This window comes from Ranitomeya variabilis, chromosome 1 (assembly GCF_051348905.1).
Source record: "Ranitomeya variabilis isolate aRanVar5 chromosome 1, aRanVar5.hap1, whole genome shotgun sequence".
Lineage (NCBI taxonomy): Eukaryota > Metazoa > Chordata > Amphibia > Anura > Dendrobatidae > Ranitomeya > Ranitomeya variabilis.
The window spans coordinates 5534901-5555815 of record NC_135232.1 but is presented as its reverse complement, the minus strand read 5'-3'; the positions used below and the strand labels follow the sequence as shown (position 1 = coordinate 5555815).

The 20915-nt window shown below is 52.3% G+C and overlaps 1 protein-coding gene across 6 annotated transcripts in view; it reads right to left on the bottom strand.

Annotated features, from left to right (window-relative positions):
- The window catches only part of TLN1 (talin 1), a 197409-nt gene that overhangs the window by 144665 nt on the left and 31829 nt on the right, over positions 1 to 20915 (bottom strand). Inside the window, exon 1 of one of the 6 annotated variants that reach the window (XM_077281284.1) lies at positions 12363 to 12458. The exons of the other annotated variants lie outside the window; for them this stretch is intronic. The gene's annotated coding sequence lies outside the window, so the exon portion shown is untranslated. Of the gene's footprint in view, positions 1 to 12362; positions 12459 to 20915 lie in introns of those variants that run through there. 6 annotated transcript variants of the gene reach the window in all.

Below are 20915 nucleotides of genomic sequence, written 5' to 3'. Positions count from 1 at the left end.
GAGGTGACATGTACGTGATATATACGAGCGTACGATACACACAGAGGTGACATGTACGTGATATATAAGAGCGTACGATACACAGAGGTGACATGTACGTGATATATACGAGCGTACGATACACACAGAGGTGACATGTACGTGATATATAAGAGCGTACGATACACAGAGGTGACATGTACGTGATATATACGAGCGTACGATACACACAGAGGTGACATGTACGTGATATATACGAGCGTACGATACACACAGAGGTGACATGTACGTGATATATACGAGCGTACGATACACACAGAGGTGACATGTACGTGATATATACGAGTGTACGATACACACAGAGGTGACATGTACGTGATATATACGAGCGTACGATACACACAGAGGTGACATGTACGTGATATATACGAGCGTACGATACACACAGGTGACATGTACGTGATATATACGAGCGTACGATACACAGAGGTGACATGTACGTGATATATACGAGCATGCGATACAGAGGTGACATGTACGTGATATATACGAGCGTACGATACACACAGAGGTGACATGTACGTGATATATACGAGCGTACGATACACACAGAGGTGACATGTACGTGATATATACGAGCGTACGATACACAGAGGTGACATGTACGTGATATATACGAGCGTACGATACACACAGAGGTGACATGTACGTGATATATACGAGCGTACGATACACACAGAGGTGACATGTACGTGATATATACGAGCGTACGATACACACAGAGGTGACATGTACGTGATATATACGAGCGTACGATACACACAGGTGACATGTACGTGATATATACGAGCGTAGGATACACTCAGAGGTGACATGTACGTGATATATACGAGCGTACGATACACACAGAGGTGACATGTACGTGATATATACGAGCGTACGATACACACAGAGGTGACATGTACGTGACATATACGAGGGTACGATACACACAGAGGTGACATGTACATGATATATACGAGCGTACGATACACACAGAGGTGACATGTACGTGATATATACGAGCGTACGATACACACAGAGGTGACATGTACGTGATATATACGAGCGTACGATACACACAGAGGTGACATGTAAGTGATATATACGAGCGTACGATACACACAGAGGTGACATGTACGTGATATATACGAGCGTACGATACACAGAGGTGACATGTACGTGATACATACGAGCGTACGATACACACAGAGGTGACATGTACGTGACATATACGAGGGTACGATACACACACAGGTGACATGTACGTGATATATACGAGCGTACGATACACACAGAGGTGACATGTACGTGATATATACGAGCGTACGATACACAGAGGTGACATGTACGTGATATATACGAGCGTACGATACACACAGGTGACATGTACGTGATACATACGAGCGTACGATACACAGAGGTGACATGTACGTGATACATACGAGTGTACGATACACACAGAGGTGACATGTAAGTGATATATACGAGCGTACGATACACACAGGTGACATGTACGTGATATATACGAGCGTAGGATACACACAGAGGTGACATGTACGTGATATATACGAGCGTACGATACACAGAGGTGACATGTACGTGATATATACGAGCGTACGATACACAGAGGTGACATGTACGTGATATATACGAGCGTACGATACACAGAGGTGACATGTACGTGATATATACGAGCGTACGATACACAGAGGTGACATGTACGTGATATATACGAGCGTACGATACACAGAGGTGACATGTACGTGATATATACGAGCGTACGATACACACAGAGGTGACATGTACGTGATATATACGAGTGTACGATACACACAGAGGTGACATGTAAGTGATATATACGAGCGTACGATACACACAGGTGACATGTACGTGATATATACGAGCGTACGATACACAGAGGTGACATGTACGTGATATATACGAGCGTACGATACACACAGAGGTGACATGTACGTGATATATACGAGCGTACGATACACACAGGTGACATGTACGTGATATATACGAGCGTACAATACACACAGAGGTGACATGTACGTGATATATATGAGCGTACGATACACACAGAGGTGACATGTACGTGATATATACGAGCGTACGATACACACAGAGGTGACATGTACGTGATATATACGAGCGTACGATACACACAGGTGACATGTACGTGATATATACGAGCGTACGATACACACAGAGGTGACATGTACGTGATATATACGAGCGTACGATACACAGAGGTGACATGTACGTGATATATACGAGCGTACGATACACACAGAGGTGACATGTACGTGATATATACGAGCGTACGATACACACAGAGGTGACATGTACGTGATATATACGAGCGTACGATACACACAGAGGTGACATGTACGTGATATATACGAGCGTACGATACACACAGGTGACATGTACGTGATATATACGAGCGTACGATACACACAGGTGACATGTACGTGATATATACGAGCGTACGATACACACAGAGGTGACATGTACGTGATATATACGAGCGTAGGATACACACAGAGGTGACATGTACGTGATATATACGAGCGTACGATACACAGAGGTGACATGTACGTGATATATACGAGCGTAGGATACACACAGAGGTGACATGTACGTGATATATACGAGCGTACGATACACACAGAGGTGACATGTACGTGATATATACGAGCGTACGATACACAGAGGTGACATGTACGTGATATATACGAGCGTACGATACACACAGAGGCGACATGTACGTGATATATACGAGCGTACGATACACACAGAGGTGACATGTACGTGATATATACGAGCGTGCGATACACAGAGGTGACATGTACGTGATATATACGAGCGTAGGATACACACAGAGGTGACATGTACGTGATATATACGAGCGTACGATACACACAGAGGTGACATGTACGTGATATATACGAGCGTACGATACACACAGAGGTGACATGTACGTGATATATACGAGCGTACGATACACAGAGGTGACATGTACGTGATATATACGAGCGTACGATACACACAGAGGTGACAAGTACGTGACATATACGAGCGTACGATACACAGAGGTGACATGTACGTGATATATACGAGCGTACGATACACACAGAGGTGACATGTACGTGATATATACGAGCGTACGATACATACAGAGGTGACATGTACGTGATATATACGAGCGTACGATACACAGAGGTGACATGTACGTGATATATACGAGCGTAGGATACACACAGAGGTGACATGTACGTGATATATACGAGCGTACGATACACACAGAGGTGACATGTACGTGATATATACGAGCGTACGATATACACAGAGGTGACATGTACGTGATATATACGAGCGTACGATGCACACAGAGGTGACATGTACGTGATACATACGAGCGTACGATACACACAGAGGTGACATGTACGTGATATATACGAGCGTACGATACACACAGAGGTGACATGTACGTGATATATACGAGCGTGCGATACACAGAGGTGACATGTACGTGATATATACGAGCGTAGGATACACACAGAGGTGACATGTACGTGATATATACGAGCGTACGATACACACAGAGGTGACATGTACGTGATATATACGAGCGTACGATACACACACAGGTGACATGTACGTGATATATACGAGCGTAGGATACACACAGAGGTGACATGTACGTGATATATACGAGCGTACGATACACACAGAGGTGACATGTACATGATATATACGAGCGTACGATACACACAGAGGTGACATGTACGTGATATATACGAGCGTACAATACACACAGAGGTGACATGTACATGATATATACGAGCGTACGATACACACAGAGGATACAGCCTGTATATACAGTATAGCGGAGGATACAGCCTGTATATATACAGTATAGCGGAGGATACAGCCTGTATATATACAGTATAGCGGAGGATACAGCCTGTATATATACAGTATAGTGGAGGGTACAGCCTGTATATATACAGTATAGCGGAGGGTACAGCCTGTATATACAGTATAGGGCAGGATACAGCCTGTATATACAGTATAGCGGAGGGTACAGCCTGTATATACAGTATAGCGGAGGATACAGCCTGTATACACAGTATAGCGGGGGATATGAGGTCGGAGGATGCAGAGGAAGTGGTGAGATCCGTGTGTCTTGTCCTTATATAGAGAGAAGTGTCAGGACTGAGGGGGAGGGGAGGTAGAATCACTTCTCTGCCGTCCCGCAGCCTCCTACAGGAATGTACATCCACACCAACAAGTGTATACGGCCATGAGCTGCAGCACGCAGGCGCCGGCGCACCGACACCACTGGACACTTATGTGGAGCATCCATGGAGACAATATAAATAGTCCTAAGGCTGTGTGCACACGGTATCCGCAGCATTTCCACAACTCCCTGTGGCGGGTAAATCACAAGCGCTTTTATCTTGCAGAATGTCTGAAGCCTGGCTTGTTACAGTGAGCGACAGGCTGGTGACACTGGTGAAGCCTACGCAGCATCAATAGGAAATGAGAGAATGTTACAAATAATTACAAAATAAAAGCACCTGGTTATTGTCACCTTCCGATCTCCTCAGCGGCGCTCCCGCTACGCTCTGTTCCCGCTACGCTCTGTTCCCGCTACGCTCTGTTCCCGCTACGCTCTGTTCCCGCTACGCTCTGTTCCCGCTACGCTCTGTTCCCAGGATGTTTTGCGCGATGGACCTTAGTGACATCATCTCGGGAGATTCGCGCAATGCATCCTGGGAACGGGAGCCGCGGCGTGCACCGCTGAGAGGCGGCAGGACTCCGGGGCCATCAGAAGGGCAGTATATCAGGATTTGTTATTGGAATTCTTTTTTTTTGTACAGGAATATTGTACCCAGGAGCAGAGTGTCCTCCAGACCCGGGGACCCTCCGCACATGATGGTGGGCACGGCCACATGCGGGAAGTGAGCGCTTCAAAGCAATCCTATGGCGGCGGAATGGCAGCGACTCTACAGAAATAATGAACAGGCTGCGGATTTTACCGCTATGCGATTCCGCAGCATGAGCACAGCAACTGTGGAACTCCATAAGATTACATGGGAACGCGTTTTTTAAGTGTTTCTACTGTGGCAAAAAACGCGACAAACACACATAAAAAACGCAACGTGGGCACACAGCCTAAATCTCACAGACGCATCGTCGGGTCCTGTGCACAAACACGAGGAAAGATACATGAGCGGCAGCCACCAAGCAACCGGGACACCCCCACCACCGGGAGCCACAGAGCAGCTGGGACCCCCACCACCGGGAGCCAGAGAGCAGCTGGGACCCCCACCACCGGGAGCCACAGAGCAGCTGGGACCCCCAGCACCGGGAGCCACAGAGCAGACGGGACCCCCACCACCGGGAGCCACAGAGCAGACGGGACCCACACCACCGGGAGCCACAGAGCAGACGGGACCCCCACCACCGGGAGCCAGAGAGCAGCTGGGACCCCCACCACCGGGAGCCACAGAGCAGCTGGGACCCCCACCACCAGGAGCCACAGAGCAGACGGGACCCCCACCACCGGGAGCCAGAGAGCAGCTGGGACCCCCACCACCGGGAGCCACAGAGCAGCTGGGACCCCCACCACCGGGAGCCACAGAGCAGACGGGACCCCCACCACCGGGAGCCACAGAGCAGCTGGGACCCCCACCACCGGGAGCCACAGAGCAGCTGGGACCCCCACCACCGGGAGCCACAGAGCAGACGGGACCCCCACCACCGGGAGCCACAGAGCAGACGGGACCCCCACCACCAGGAGCCACAGAGCAGACGGGACCCCCACCACCGGGAGCCACAGAGCAGCTGGGACCCCCACCACCGGGAGCCACAGAGCAGCTGGGACCCCCACCACCGGGAGCCACAGAGCAGCTGGGACCCCCACCACCGGGAGCCACAGAGCAGCTGAGACCCCCACCACCGGGAGCCACAGAGCAGCTGAGACCCCCACCACCGGGAGCCACAGAGCAGCTGAGACCCCCACCACCGGGAGCCACAGAGCAGCTGGGACCCCCACCACCGGGAGCCACAGAGCAGCTGGGACCCCCACCACCGGGAGCCACAGAGCAGCTGGGACCCCCACCACCGGGAGCCACAGAGTAGCTGGGACCCCCACCACCGGGAGCCACAGAGCAGCTGAGACCCCCACCACCGGGAGCCACAGAGCAGCTGAGACCCCCACCACCGGGAGCCACAGAGCAGCTGAGACCCCCACCACCGGGAGCCACAGAGCAGCTGAGACCCCCACCACCGGGAGCCACAGAGCAGCTGGGACCCCCACCACCGGGAGCCACAGAGCAGACGGGATCCCCACCATCGGGAGCCACAGAGCAGCCGAGATATAGCGGAGGATACAGCCTGTATATACACTACAGCATCTATACATATATATGCTTATATGCATACACACATCTAGGGCCCCGTGGATACATGACAGGAGCCACAGAGCAGTCGGGACCCCTCTCTTTAGCAGGAGTCACAGAGCAGCCTAGACAACCTCCACTGCTGGGGCCCCCCAAATGGGAGCCACAGAGCAGACAGGACCCCCACCACCTGGAGCCACAGAGCGGCCGAGATCCCCTCCCACTGGAAGTCCCGCAGCAGCCATTACTTATGGCACCGTTCTCACAGACAGGTCTGCAGCTTTGTGGTGTCAGCAGTGGTCTGAAGCTCCACACCGGTCACTCATGGATCTATCGCAGAGGACTTCTCCTTAATTCCAAGTACAAGCTCCCCAGCGAACCAGGAGGGAGGAACCAGTGTGATAATCCTGAGTGCTGCTTCTCAGACTCCTCTGTGCCCCATCACTCTGATGACCACTTTATACCACTTGTGTCATGGGGTTACAGTGACAGTGTGACGCCAGGAGACCGCAGCGTCTGATTGTTCCTACTCCAGCACTGAGAATAAGAACTTCTCTGTCATATTAAGTATGTTTATTCCTTCTGGCAGAACAGGGGTTAGTCGGCCATGTTGGAAATCCCTGTGCTCACAGCTGAGCTCGGTCAGACGCTCCTTTTCACCTTTGTAATCTGGGCTCTGCTACTAATCCTTGTCGGAGCTAGCATTTGCTGCATGGCTAATGGAGGGAGGGGAGTTCATATGAGAAGGAGAGTTGGAGGAGTTATCTGTGACTGTTGCTTGGTTTGTATGTGCGGTAATTCCTTATTCTTCTCTATATTGGTTTATTCCCCTACCTCCACACCCTGATAAATTCCTCTGTTATATGCGAGTGAATATTTGTATGTCTGGAGTTTTCTGTTAACCTCTTCCCTGGGTGGGTGGATGAAAAAAATTGATGGAGGGCTAATTTAGGAGATAAGGCAAGGGCGGAGGCCCCGGCATCTTCACTTTCAGAAGTATTCCAGGGAGCATGGAGAGGTAGGGCGCCCCTAGTGTTAGGGCCGAGAAACGAGCCCTTGGCCCCGGGTCACCCGACAGCTGTGTCGTGACCGTTTGTATGAAGGAAGAGACTGAACCAACGTCCTTGACAGCAGTGAACTCGTGAACATCTGTGACGTCTCTGAAGAAAGAGCCGGCGCTATGTTGAGCAGAGACACATACTAGCAAGACCTTTGTAATGAGGCCGCCTGACGCCTGGCACCAGCTTTACCAATCAGTAGTCGTTTGGTACCACAGAATCTACTGCACGGCTAGCAAATTACAAGAAATGGACTCTCGGTGGAGCCCAGGACTCATTCCATCAGCTGCTACTTATGTCACTATCCAGCAGGCGTCCCTCAGCACAAGACGCTTCTGCCAACTGCGCCCTCCACACTCATCTATTCACATCCACAAAAAGAGAAAAAAAAAAAAGGGTCTCTATCACAACAGGCCTCTGCAAAACGTGAGGTGGCTACGCAGTATGGTGTATTATATCTGGTGAAGTGTAAAGGTGCTCTGTAATTCTGTATGTTTACAAAAAAAACATCAAGCAGTCCTAGAATCCAAAAATAACTTTATTTTATATTATAAAAACATGTCATATCAGACAAACGGATATGTGGGACTTGAGGAAGGTATCATTACCGAAACGCGCGTCGGGGTAAACGGGTGTCCCTACGGGATAGATCCATCATCCATAATTGTTTGTTACGTCCATAATTGTTTATGTCCATAGTAATGGGGTTTGTGATTTACTCACGCTCTGCTAGCTGCTACTTACTAAAAAATATATATATTTATATCTCCATTTATCTGTGTGTTATTGAAACCTGCATATATCTGTATATACCTTCTACCAGGGATACACCCAACCTTGGGCTTACCGTTTGATGTTGGTAGCATCTGTTTGCCATCTTTTAGTCCCACATATCCGTTTGTCTGATATGACATGTTTTTATAATATTCAATAAAGTTGTTATTTTTGGATTCTAGGACTGCTTGGTGGTTTTTTGTATATTTATGTGATTTGGGCAGTTATCCCATAACATATATCCATGTTATAGTGGTAGTGAGACAGAAACACTCTTGATGGTGATCTTTTATATTGGACATCTTATACCACATATAATGTTCATCAGAATTTGGTTTTGTATTAATTCTGTATGTTATAGAGTACCGAGGAGCTCTGACAAGAAGGCGCCACTGAGGAGCGCAGACAAGCAGAAGCCGCCACTGAGGAGCACAGACAAGCAGAAGCCGCCACTGAGGAGCACTGACAAGCAGAAGACGCTACCGAGGAGTGCAGACAAGCAGAAGCCGCCACCAAGGAGTGTACAAGCAGCAGCCTCCACCGAGGAGCACAGACAAGCAAAAGCCGCCACTGCGGAGCACAGACAAGCAGAAGCCGCCACCGAGGAGCACAGACAAGCAGCAGCCGCCAAAGAGAAGCACAGACAAGCAGCAGCCGCCATAGAGGGTGGCAAACAAGAAGCCATCACCACCAAGGAGCACAGACAAGAAGATGACACTACCGAGGGCAGCAAACAAGAAGCAGCCGCCACCGAGGAGTGCAGACAAGAAGACGACACTACCAACGGCGGCAAACAAGAAGATGATACTGATGGACTGAGCAACAAGACTGGACGTTCGAGGAGTAGAAATCTACTTTGTGCTATGAAGCGTCCAAATGTGAGACTTTTTTTTACCCACCACCAAGCCTTTGTGAGATGCAGAAGAGGTGAGATGATGGTTTCTCCATGACTGGTGTCCACCATGAATCATAGAAAGGAGGTGTCATGTGGGCTCAGCTGATGACAATACAGGTGATTTATTACAAATACAAGGCCCATTACATAGAACACGGCCACCACAAGTTTCTGGTTTGTGCTTCGTAGACCATCATTTGTGATCATCTGGAAAATGATTCCGAACATCCCCAGGCAATGTAAGGGTGATGTGACCAAGGAGAGGGATGGCGATGAAGGCTATATCACAGGACATGGCCTCCACAATCACCTGACCTCAGGGGAGTGCCGATGGTTTGGGTTGAGTTGGTACCAGAGTGAAGGCGAAGCACCTGACAAGATCTCAGCAGCTCTGGGAAATGAGCCTGGCACGGTGAGAGATTATATATTAACCCCAATGGCTCCCACATGATGGTGGATCAGGTCCCACTCTGTCATACATTGATCACAGAGCATCAACGGAAATTTACCGCGGTCCAAAAGTGACAACAAGACTATCAGAGCGCGCAGACATCCTAAACAACATTGTGCTCAGCCTCCGCACAAGGAAGGATATAGCCCAGATAACACCTACAACACGGAGCCGACTGATAGCAAACCACGAGGGGGAGCGAGAAGGAACCCATGCTCCACTCCATAGTCAGCCCGGGCCCCAGCCGGGCCTTTGGCTTCCTATATACAGTGGGGAAGATAACTATTTGATACACTGCCGATTTTCCAAGTTTTTCCCCCTATAAAGAACAGAGAGGGCTGTAATTTTTATCGTACATTTTGTCTCAGAGACAGAATCCAAAAATAAAATCAAAAAAAAAAAAATCGATTTTAGGATTTTTACACAATTACTTTGCATTTTATTGCATGAAATAAGTATTTGATACAATAGAAATACAGACCCGGTTTGCACACACTGCAGCAGGGATATTGGCCCCCTCCTCCATACATGTCTTCCCCAGATCTTTCAGGATTCAGAGCTGTCACTGGACAGTTTAGATTCAGCTCCTCCAAAGATTCTCTATTGGGTTCAGATCTAGAGACCTAGGCCACTCCAGGACCTTGAAATGTTTCTTACGGGGCCACTCCTTAGTTGCCCTGTGTGTTTCTGGTCACCTTCACGCTTAGATTTTGCCTCTCACAGGTGAGGTGTACCGAAGATAAAAAGTACAGATCTCTCCATTCTCTATAGGGGGTGAAACCTGCAAAATCAGCGCTCTCCTCGCACAGCTCGGTGCCCCCCTATTTATATGGCCCGGAGCTCTGTGCCCCCTACTTATATGGCCCCTGTACCCACTATTTATACGGCCCGCAGCTCTGAGCTCCCCGCTCTCCTCTGTACACAGCCCAGACCACTGTGCCCCCTACTTATATGGCCCGGAGACCCCTACTTATACGGCCCGGATCCCAGTGCCCCCCCCATTTATACGGCCCAGAGGTCTGTGCCCCCATTTATACGGGCCAGAGCTGAGCTCCCCGCTCTCCTCTGTACACAGCCCAGACCAGTGTGCCCCCTTCTTATACGGCCCGGAGCCCAGTGCCCCCCCATTTATACGGCTAAGAGGTCTGTGCCCCCATTTATACGTCCCGGAGTTTTGAGCTCCCCGCTCTCCTCTGTACACAGCCTGGAGGCCTGTACTCTCCTTTGTACACAGCCCAGACCACTGTGCCCCCTATTTATACGGCCCGGAGCCCTGTGCCCTCTATTTATACGGCCCGGAGCCCTGTGCTCCCCTATTTATACGGCCCTGAGCTCTGTGCCCCCTATTCATACGGCCCGGAGCCCCCTATTTATACGGCCCGGAGCTCTGTGCCCCCTTTTTATGCGGCCTGGAGCTCTGTGCCCCCTAATTATATGGCTCGGAGCTCTGTGCCCCCTAATTATACGGCCCGGAGCTCTGTGCCCCCTAATTATACGGCCCAGAGCTCTGTGCCCCCTAATTATACGGCCCAGAGCTCTGTGCCCCCTATTTATACGGCCCAGAGCTCTGTGCCCCCTATTTATACGGCCCAGAGCTCTGTGCCCCCTATTTATACGGCCCAGAGCTCTGTGCCCCCTATTTATACGGCCCAGAGCTCTGTGCCCCCTATTTATACGGCCCAGGGCTCTGTGCCCCCTATTTATGCGGCCTGGAGCTCTGTGCCCCCTAATTATATGGCTCGGAGCTCTGTGCCCCCTAATTATACGGCCCGGAGCTCTGTGCCCCCTAATTATACGGCCCGGAGCTCTGTGCCCCCTAATTATACGGCCCAGAGCTCTGTGCCCCCTAATTATACGGCCCAGAGCTCTGTGCCCCCTATTTATACGGCCCAGAGCTCTGTGCCCCCTATTTATACGGCCCAGAGCTCTGTGCCCCCTATTTATACAGCCCAGAGCTCTGTGCCCCCTATTTATGCGGCCTGGAGCTCTGTGCCCCATAATTATATGGCTCGGAGCTCTGTGCCCCCTAATTATACGGCCCGGAGCTCTGTGCCCCCTAATTATACGGCCCGGAGCTCTGTGCCCCCTAATTATACGGCCCAGAGCTCTGTGCCCCCTAATTATACGGCCCAGAGCTCTGTGCCCCCTATTTATACGGCCCAGAGCTCTGTGCCCCCTATTTATACGGCCCAGAGCTCTGTGCCCCCTATTTATACGGCCCAGAGCTCTGTGCCCCCTATTTATACGGCCCAGAGCTCTGTGCCCCCTATTTACATGGCCCGGAGCCCAGTGCCCCCCTATTTACATGGCCCGGAGCCCAGTGCCCCCCTATTTACACGGCCCGGAGCGCTGTGCCCCATTTATACAGCCCGGAGCTCTGAGCTCCCCGCTCTCCTCTGTGCACAGTCCTCTGTCCCATCTCTTCCTCAGCCTGCAGTGATGCATTCCTGCACTCTTGTCACGTCTGTCATCCGCCTCTGTGATTACTACATACCGATCAGAGTCTGTATCCTCCAGGCGTGAATTCTGCAGCTTGAGGAGCCGCCCGCTCACCCGCCGGGTGACACACGGGCGGAAACACCCAGACTTACACATAATGCATAAATGGAAGAAAGCGAGCTGACGCGTTTCAGGACCTGATCCCTACACAGTGAGGAGCTGCTGGGACAGTAGAGATCGCTGCAAAGGCGAGACAACGGGGGAATCACACCAGACGAGAGGGGAAATGCACGAATGTGACTCACCAAGGAGATGTCCAACTCCTCAAACCGTGTCCATCACTCAGAGAGAGCGAGCGAGACAGGCAAAGGCGGCAGGAAGGGGTTAAACAGGAGGACGTGCCCAAGATGAAGCAACAGGAAGTGAGCGCGCAAGAGACAGTCCGAGAGCAGGACAGAGCCGGGGCTAAGAGCGCCCCAGATCGACAGAGACCACACGAGGCAGGTCCAAGAGAGCGCAAGATAGACAGTAAGCGAGACCGGGCCGAGAGCACGCAAGACAGGACCTAGAGCGTGCGGCAGGAAGGACTGAGCACCACAGACATAGAAAGCAATAGGCATAGCCGAGAGGCAGGCAGGACTGAGAGGCAGGTAGTGCCGAGAGCATCACAGACAGCGAGAGGCAAGTAGGGCTGAGAGCGTCACAGAGAGAGAGGCAGGTAGTGCCGAGAGCGTCACAGACATAGATAGCAATAGGCACAGCCGAGAGGCAGGCAGGACTGAGAGGCAGGTAGGGCCGAGAGCATCACAGACAGCGAGAGGCAGGTAGGGCCGAGAGCATCACAGACAGCGAGAGGCAGGTAGGGCCGAGAGCACCACAGACAGCGAGAGGCAGGTAGTGCTGAGAGCATCACAGACAGCGAGAGGCAGGTAGTGCCGAGAGCGTCACAGACAGAGAGAGGCAGGTAGTGCCGAGAGCACCACAGGCATCGAGAGGCAGGTAGTGCCGAGAGCGTTACAGACAGCGAGAGGCAGGTAGTGCCGAGAGCATCACAGACAGCGAGAGGCAAGTAGGGCTGAGAGCGTCACAGAGAGAGAGGCAGGTAGTGCCGAGAGCATCACAGACAGCGAGAGGCAGGTAGTGCTGAGAGCATCACAGACAGCGAGAGGCAGGTAGTGCTGAGAGCATCACAGACAGCGAGAGGCAGGTAGTGCCGAGAGCACCACAGGCATCGAGAGGCAGGTAGTGCCGAGAGCGTTACAGACAGCGAGAGGCAGGTAGTGCCGAGAGCATCACAGACAGCGAGAGGCATGTTTTGCCGAGAGCATCACAGACAGCGAGAGGCAGGTAGTGCCGAGAGCATCACAGGCATCGAGAGGCAGGTAGGGCCGAGAGCATCACAGACAGCGAGAGGCAGGTAGTGCTGAGAGCACCACAGGCATCGAGAGGCAGGTAGTGCCGAGAGCATCACAGACAGCGAGAGGCAGGTAGTGCCGAGAGCGTCACAGACAGAGAGGCAGGTAGTGCTGAGACCATCACAGACAGCGAGAGGCAGGTAGTGCCGAGAGCACCACAGGCATCGAGAGGCAGGTAGTGCCGAGAGCATCACAGACAGCGAGAGGCAGGTAGTGCCGAGAGCATCACAGACAGCCAGAGGCAGGTAGTGCCGAGAGCATCACAGACAGCCAGAGGCAGGTAGTGCCGAGAGCATCACAGACAGCCAGAGGCAGGTAGCGCCGAGAGCATCACAGACAGCCAGAGGCAGGTAGTGCCGAGAGCACCACAGGCATCGAGAGGCAGGTAGTGCCGAGAGCATCACAGACAGCCAGAGGCAGGTATTGCCGAGAGCACCACAGGCATCGAGAGGCAGGTAGTGCCGAGAGCATCACAGACAGCCAGAGGCAGGTATTGCCGAGAGCATCACAGACAGCCAGAGGCAGGTAGTGCCGAGAGCGTCACAGACATAGAAAGCAATAGGCATAGCCAAGAGGCAAGCAGGACCGAGGGCGTCACAGACAGAGAGAGGCAGGTAGCGCCGAGAGCACCACAGGCATCGAGAGGCAGGTAGCCCCGGGAGCACCACAGGCATCGAGAGGCAGGTAGTGCCGAGAGCACCACAGACATAGCTGGACAGTGAGCGCACCGTACAGAGAAAGAGCACTGACAACTGACCAGCTGAACATTGAGGGCACCGTACAGAGAAAGAGCACTGACAACTGACCAGCTGGACAGTGAGCGCACCGTACAGAGAAAGAGCCCTGACACAACTGACCAGCTGAACAGAGAGCGCACCGTACAGAGAAAGAGCACTGACACAACTGACCAGCTGAACAGAGAGCGCACCGTACAGAGAAAGAGCACTGACACAACTGACCAGCTGAACAGCGAGGGCACCGTACAGAGAAAGAGCCCTGACACAACTGACCAGCTGAACAGCGAGCGCACCGTACAGAGAAAGAGCACTGACACAACTGACCAGCTGAACAGCAAGCGCACCATACAGAGAAAGAGCCCTGACAACTGACCAGCGAGCGCACCGTACAGAGAAAGAGCCCTGACAACTGACCAGCTGAACAGCGAGCGCTCCGTAGAGAAAGATCACTGACACAACTGAGCAGCTGAACAGTGAGCGCACCGTACAGAGAAAGAGCACTGACACAACTGACCAGCTGAACAGAGAGCGCACCGTACAGAGAAAGAGCCCTGACACAACTGACCAGCTGAACAGAGAGCGCACCGTACAGAGAAAGAGCACTGACAACTGACCAGCTGATCAGCAAGCGCACCATACAGAGAAAGAGCCCTGACAACTGACCAGTGAGGGCACCGTACAGAGAAAGAGCCCTGACAACTGACCAGCTAGCGCACCATACAAAGAAAGAGCACTGACACAACTGACCAGCTGAACAGTGAGGGCACCGTACAGAGAAAGAGCCCTGACAACTGACCAGCTGAACAGTGAGGGCACCGTACAGAGAAAGAGCCCTGACAACTGAGCAGCTGAACAGTGAGCGCACCGTACAGAGAAAGAGCACTGACAACAACTGACCAGCTGGACAGCGAGCGCACCGTACAGAGAAAGAGCCCTGACAACTGACCAGCTGAACAGTGAGGGCACCGTACAGAGAAAGATCACTGACACAACTGAGCAGCTGAACAGTGAGCGCACCGTACAGAGAAAGAGCACTGACACAACTGACCAGCTGAACAGAGAGTGCACCGTACAGAGAAAGAGCCCTGACAACTGACCAGCTGAACACTGAGTGCACCGTACAGAGAAAGAGCCCTGACAACTGACCAGCTGAACAGTGAGGGCACCGTACAGAGAAAGAGCCCTGACAACTGAGCAGGTGAACAGTGAGCGCACCGTACAGAGAAAGAGCCCTGACAACTGACCAGCTGGACAGCGAGCGCAACGTACAGAGAAAGAGCCCTGACAACTGACCAGCTGAACAGTGAGGGCACCGTACAGAGAAAGAGCCCTGACAACTGACCAGCTGAACAGTGAGGGCACCGTACAGAGAAAGAGCCCTGACAACTGACCAGCTGGACAGCGAGCGCAACGTACAGAGAAAGAGCCCTGACAACTGACCAGCTGAACAGTGAGGGCACAGTACAGAGAAAGAGCACTGACACAACTGACCAGCTGAACAGAGAGCGCACCGTACAGAGAAAGAGCACTGACACAACTGACCAGCTGAACAGAGAGCGCACCGTACAGAGAAAGAGCACTGACAACTGACCTGCTGAACAGAGAGCGTACCGTACAGAGAAAGAGCCCTGACAACTAACCAGCTAGCGCACCATACAAAGAAAGAGCACTGACACAACTGACCAGCTGAACAGTGAGGGCACCGTACAGAGAAAGAGCCCTGACAACTGACCAGCTAGCGCACCATACAAAGAAAGAGCACTGACACAGCTGACCAGCTGAACAGTGAGGGCACCGTACAGAGAAAGAGCACTGGCAACAACTGACCAGCTGGACAGCGAGCGCACCGTACAGAGAAAGAGCCCTGACAACTGACCAGCTGAACAGTGAGGGCACAGTACAGAGAAAGAGCCCTGACAACTGAGCAGCTGAACAGTGAGCGCACCGAACAGAGAAAGAGCCCTGACAACTGACCGGCTGAACAGTAAGCGCACTGTACAGAGAAAGAGCACTGACAACTGACCAGCTGAATGGTGAACACAACGTACAGGTGAAGAGCACTGACACAACTGACCAGCTGAACAGTGAGCGCACCGTACAGACAAAAAGCGCTGACAACTGACCAGCTGAACAGTGAGCATGTTCAGCACACCGTACAGAGAAAGAGCAGGGGCTTACCTGAGCAACTAGATGGAAAGCACTTCATATAAGAGGAGAAACTGAACTAAGCGCACAGGAGCGTGCCACAAATGAGAAGAGTGGAGGCACAACTGACAAGCAAGACAGCACACGCACTGTACAGAAGAACTGGGGCACAACTGACCAGCAATAAAATAAGTGCACCGTAGATGGGGAAGAGCAATGGCGCAACTGACCAGTTTGACAGCAAGGGCGTCGTGCTTGAGAAGAGCAGAGGCTCAAGTAACTAGCTGGAAGGTGAGCGCACCATACAAGAAAAAAAGAAGGGACTGAACTGACAAGTGCACTGGTTAGACGAGCGCACTGCACAGGGAAAGAACAGTGGCTCAACTAGCCAGCTGAATGTAAATCTGAAGTGAGGAAGCTCAACAGACGAGCTAGCCGGCAAGAATGCTATATACAAGAGTAGAGTGCACACTAAAATGACCAGCTGGACAGCGAGCACTGCACAGTAGAAGAGCGGAGACTGGACCGATCATCTGCAGAGCTAGACAGGAGAAAAGCGTAGACTGAAGTGACCAGCAGTACAGCAAGCGCGCCACACAGAAGATCACAGACTGTAGTGACCAGCAGTACAGCAAGCGCGCCACACAGAAGACCGTAGACTGAAGCGACCAACAGAACAGGAAGCGCGCCACACAGAAGTTCACAACTGTAGTGACCAGCAGGACAGCAAGCGCACCACACAGAAGATCACAGACTGTAGTGACCAGCAGGACAGCAAGCGTGCCACATAGATCACAGACTGTAGTGACCAGGACAGCAAGCGTGCCACACAGAAGATCACAGACTGTAGTGACCAGCAGGACAGCAAGCGCACCACACAGAAGATCACAGACTGTAGTGACAAGCAGGACAGCAAGCGCGCCACACAGAAGATCACAGACTGTAGTGACAAGCAGGACAGCAAGCGCGCCACACAGAAGATCACACACTGTAGTGACCAGCAGGACAGCAAGCACACCACACAGAAGATCACACACTGTAGTGACCAGCAGGACAGGAAGCGTGCCACACAGAAGATCACAGACTGTAGTGACCAGCAGGACAGGAAGCGTGCCACACAGGAAATCACAGACTGTAGTGACCAGCTGGACAGGAAGCGTGCCACACAGGAGATCACAGACTGTAGTGACCAGCAGGACAGCAAGCGCGCCACACAGGAGATCACAGACTGTAGTGACCAGCAGGACAGCAAGCGCACCACACAGATTACAGACTGTAGTGACCAGCAGGACAGGAAGCGTGCCACACAGGAGATCACAGACTGTAGTGACCAGCAGGACAGCAAGCGCACCACACAGAAGATCACAGACTGTAGTGACCAGCAGGACAGCAAGCGCACCACACAGATCACAGACTGTAGTGACCAGCAGGAGAGCACGCACACACAGAAGATCACAGACTGTAGTGACCAGCAGGACAGCAAGCGCACCACACAGATCACAGACTGTAGTGACCAGCAGGACAGCAAGCGCACCACACAGATCACAGACTGTAGTGACCAGCAGGACAGCAAGCGCACCACACAGAAGATCACAGACTGTAGTGACCAGCAGGACAGCAAGCGCACCACACAGAAGATCACAGACTGTAGTGACCAGCAGGAGAGCACGCACACAACACAGAAGATCACAGACTGTAGTGACCAGCAGGAGAGCAAACGCACCACACAGAAGATCACAGACTGTAGTGACCAGCAGGACAGGAAGCGCACCACACAGAAGATCACAGACTGTAGTGACCAGCAGGAGAGCAAGCACACCACACAGGAGATCACAGACTGTAGTGACCAGCAGGACAGCAAGAGCGCCACACAGAAGATCACAGACTGTAGTGACCAGCAGGACAGCAAGCGCACCACACAGAAGATCACAGACTGTAATGACCAGCAGGACAGCAAGCACACCACACAGAAGATCACAGACTGTAGTGACCAGCAGGACAGCAAGCACACCACACAGAAGATCACAGACTGTAGTGACCAGCAGGACAGCAAGCGCACCACACAGATCACAGACTGTAGTGACCAGCAGAAGAGCACGCACACACAGAAGATCACAGACTGTAGTGACCAGCAGGACAGCAAGCGCACCACACAGATCAGACTGTAGTGACCAGCAGGACAGCAAGCGCACCACACAGATCACAGACTGTAGTGACCAGCAGGACAGCAAGCACACACACACACAGGAGATCACAGACTGTAGTGACCAGCAGGACAGCAAGCGCACCACACAGAAGATCACAGACTGTAATGACCAGCAGGACAGCAAGCGCACCACACAGAAGATCACAGACTGTAGTGACCAGCAGGAGAGCACGCACACCACACAGAAGATCACAGACTGTAGTGACCAGCAGGAGAGCAAGCGCACCACACAGAAGATCACAGACTGTAGTGACCAGCAGGACAGGAAGCGCACCACACAGAAGATCACAGACTGTAGTGACCAGCAGGAGAGCAAGCACACCACACAGGAGATCACAGACTGTAGTGACAAGCAGGACAGCAAGAGCGCCACACAGAAGATCACAGACTGTAGTGACCAGCAGGACAGCAAGCACACCACACAGAAGATCACAGACTGTAGTGACCAGCAGGACAGCAAGCGCGCCACACAGGAGATCACAGACTGTAGTGACCAGCAGGACAGCAAGCGCACCACACAGAAGATCACAGACTGTAGTGACCAGCAGGACAGCAAGCGTGCCACACAGGAGATCACAGAATGTAGTGACCAGCAGGACAGCAAGCGCGCCACACAGGAGATCACAGACTGTAGTGACCAGCAGGACAGCAAGCGCACCACACAGAAGATCACAGACTGTAGTGACCAGCAGGACAGCAAGCACACCACACAGAAGATCAAAGACTGTAGTGACCAGCAGGACAGGAAGCGCACCACACAGAAGATCAGACTGTATTGACCAGCAGGACAGCAAGCGCACCACACAGAAGATCACAGACCATAGTGACCAGCAGGACAGCAAGCGCACCACACAGGAGATCACAGACTGTAGTGACCAGCAGGACAGGAAGCGCACCACACAGAAGATCACAGACTGTAGTGACCAGCAGGACAGGAAGCGCACCACACAGAAGATCACAGACTGTAGTGACCAGCAGGAGAGCACGCACACACAGAAGATCACAGACTGTAGTGACCAGCAGGAGAGCACGCACACACAGAAGATCACAGACTGTAGTGACCAGCAGGACAGCAAGCGCACCACACAGATCACAGACTGTAGTGACCAGCAGGACAGCAAGCGCACCACACAGATCACAGACTGTAGTGACCAGCAGGACAGCAAGCGCACCACACAGAAGATCACAGACTGTAGTGACCAGCAGGACAGCAAGCGCACCACACAGAAGATCACAGACTGTAGTGACCAGCAGGAGAGCACGCACACCACACAGAAGATCACAGACTGTAGTGACCAGCAGGAGAGCAAACGCACCACACAGAAGATCACAGACTGTAGTGACCAGCAGGAGAGCAAGCACACCACACAGGAGATCACAGACTGTAGTGACCAGCAGGACAGCAAGAGCGCCACACAGAAGATCACAGACTGTAGTGACCAGCAGGACAGCAAGCGCACCACACAGAAGATCACAGACTGTAATGACCAGCAGGACAGCAAGCACACCACACAGAAGATCACAGACTGTAGTGACCAGCAGGACAGCAAGCACACCACACAGAAGATCACAGACTGTAGTGACCAGCAGGACAGCAAGCGCACCACACAGATCACAGACTGTAGTGACCAGCAGAAGAGCACGCACACACAGAAGATCACAGACTGTAGTGACCAGCAGGACAGCAAGCGCACCACACAGATCAGACTGTAGTGACCAGCAGGACAGCAAGCGCACCACACAGATCACAGACTGTAGTGACCAGCAGGACAGCAAGCACACACACACACAGGAGATCACAGACTGTAGTGACCAGCAGGACAGCAAGCGCACCACACAGAAGATCACAGACTGTAATGACCAGCAGGACAGCAAGCGCACCACACAGAAGATCACAGACTGTAGTGACCAGCAGGAGAGCACGCACACCACACAGAAGATCACAGACTGTAGTGACCAGCAGGAGAGCAAGCGCACCACACAGAAGATCACAGACTGTAGTGACCAGCAGGACAGGAAGCGCACCACACAGAAGATCACAGACTGTAGTGACCAGCAGGAGAGCAAGCACACCACACAGGAGATCACAGACTGTAGTGACAAGCAGGACAGCAAGAGCGCCACACAGAAGATCACAGACTGTAGTGACCAGCAGGACAGCAAGCACACCACACAGAAGATCACAGACTGTAGTGACCAGCAGGACAGCAAGCGCGCCACACAGGAGATCACAGACTGTAGTGACCAGCAGGACAGCAAGCGCACCACACAGAAGATCACAGACTGTAGTGACCAGCAGGACAGCAAGCGTGCCACACAGGAGATCACAGAATGTAGTGACCAGCAGGACAGCAA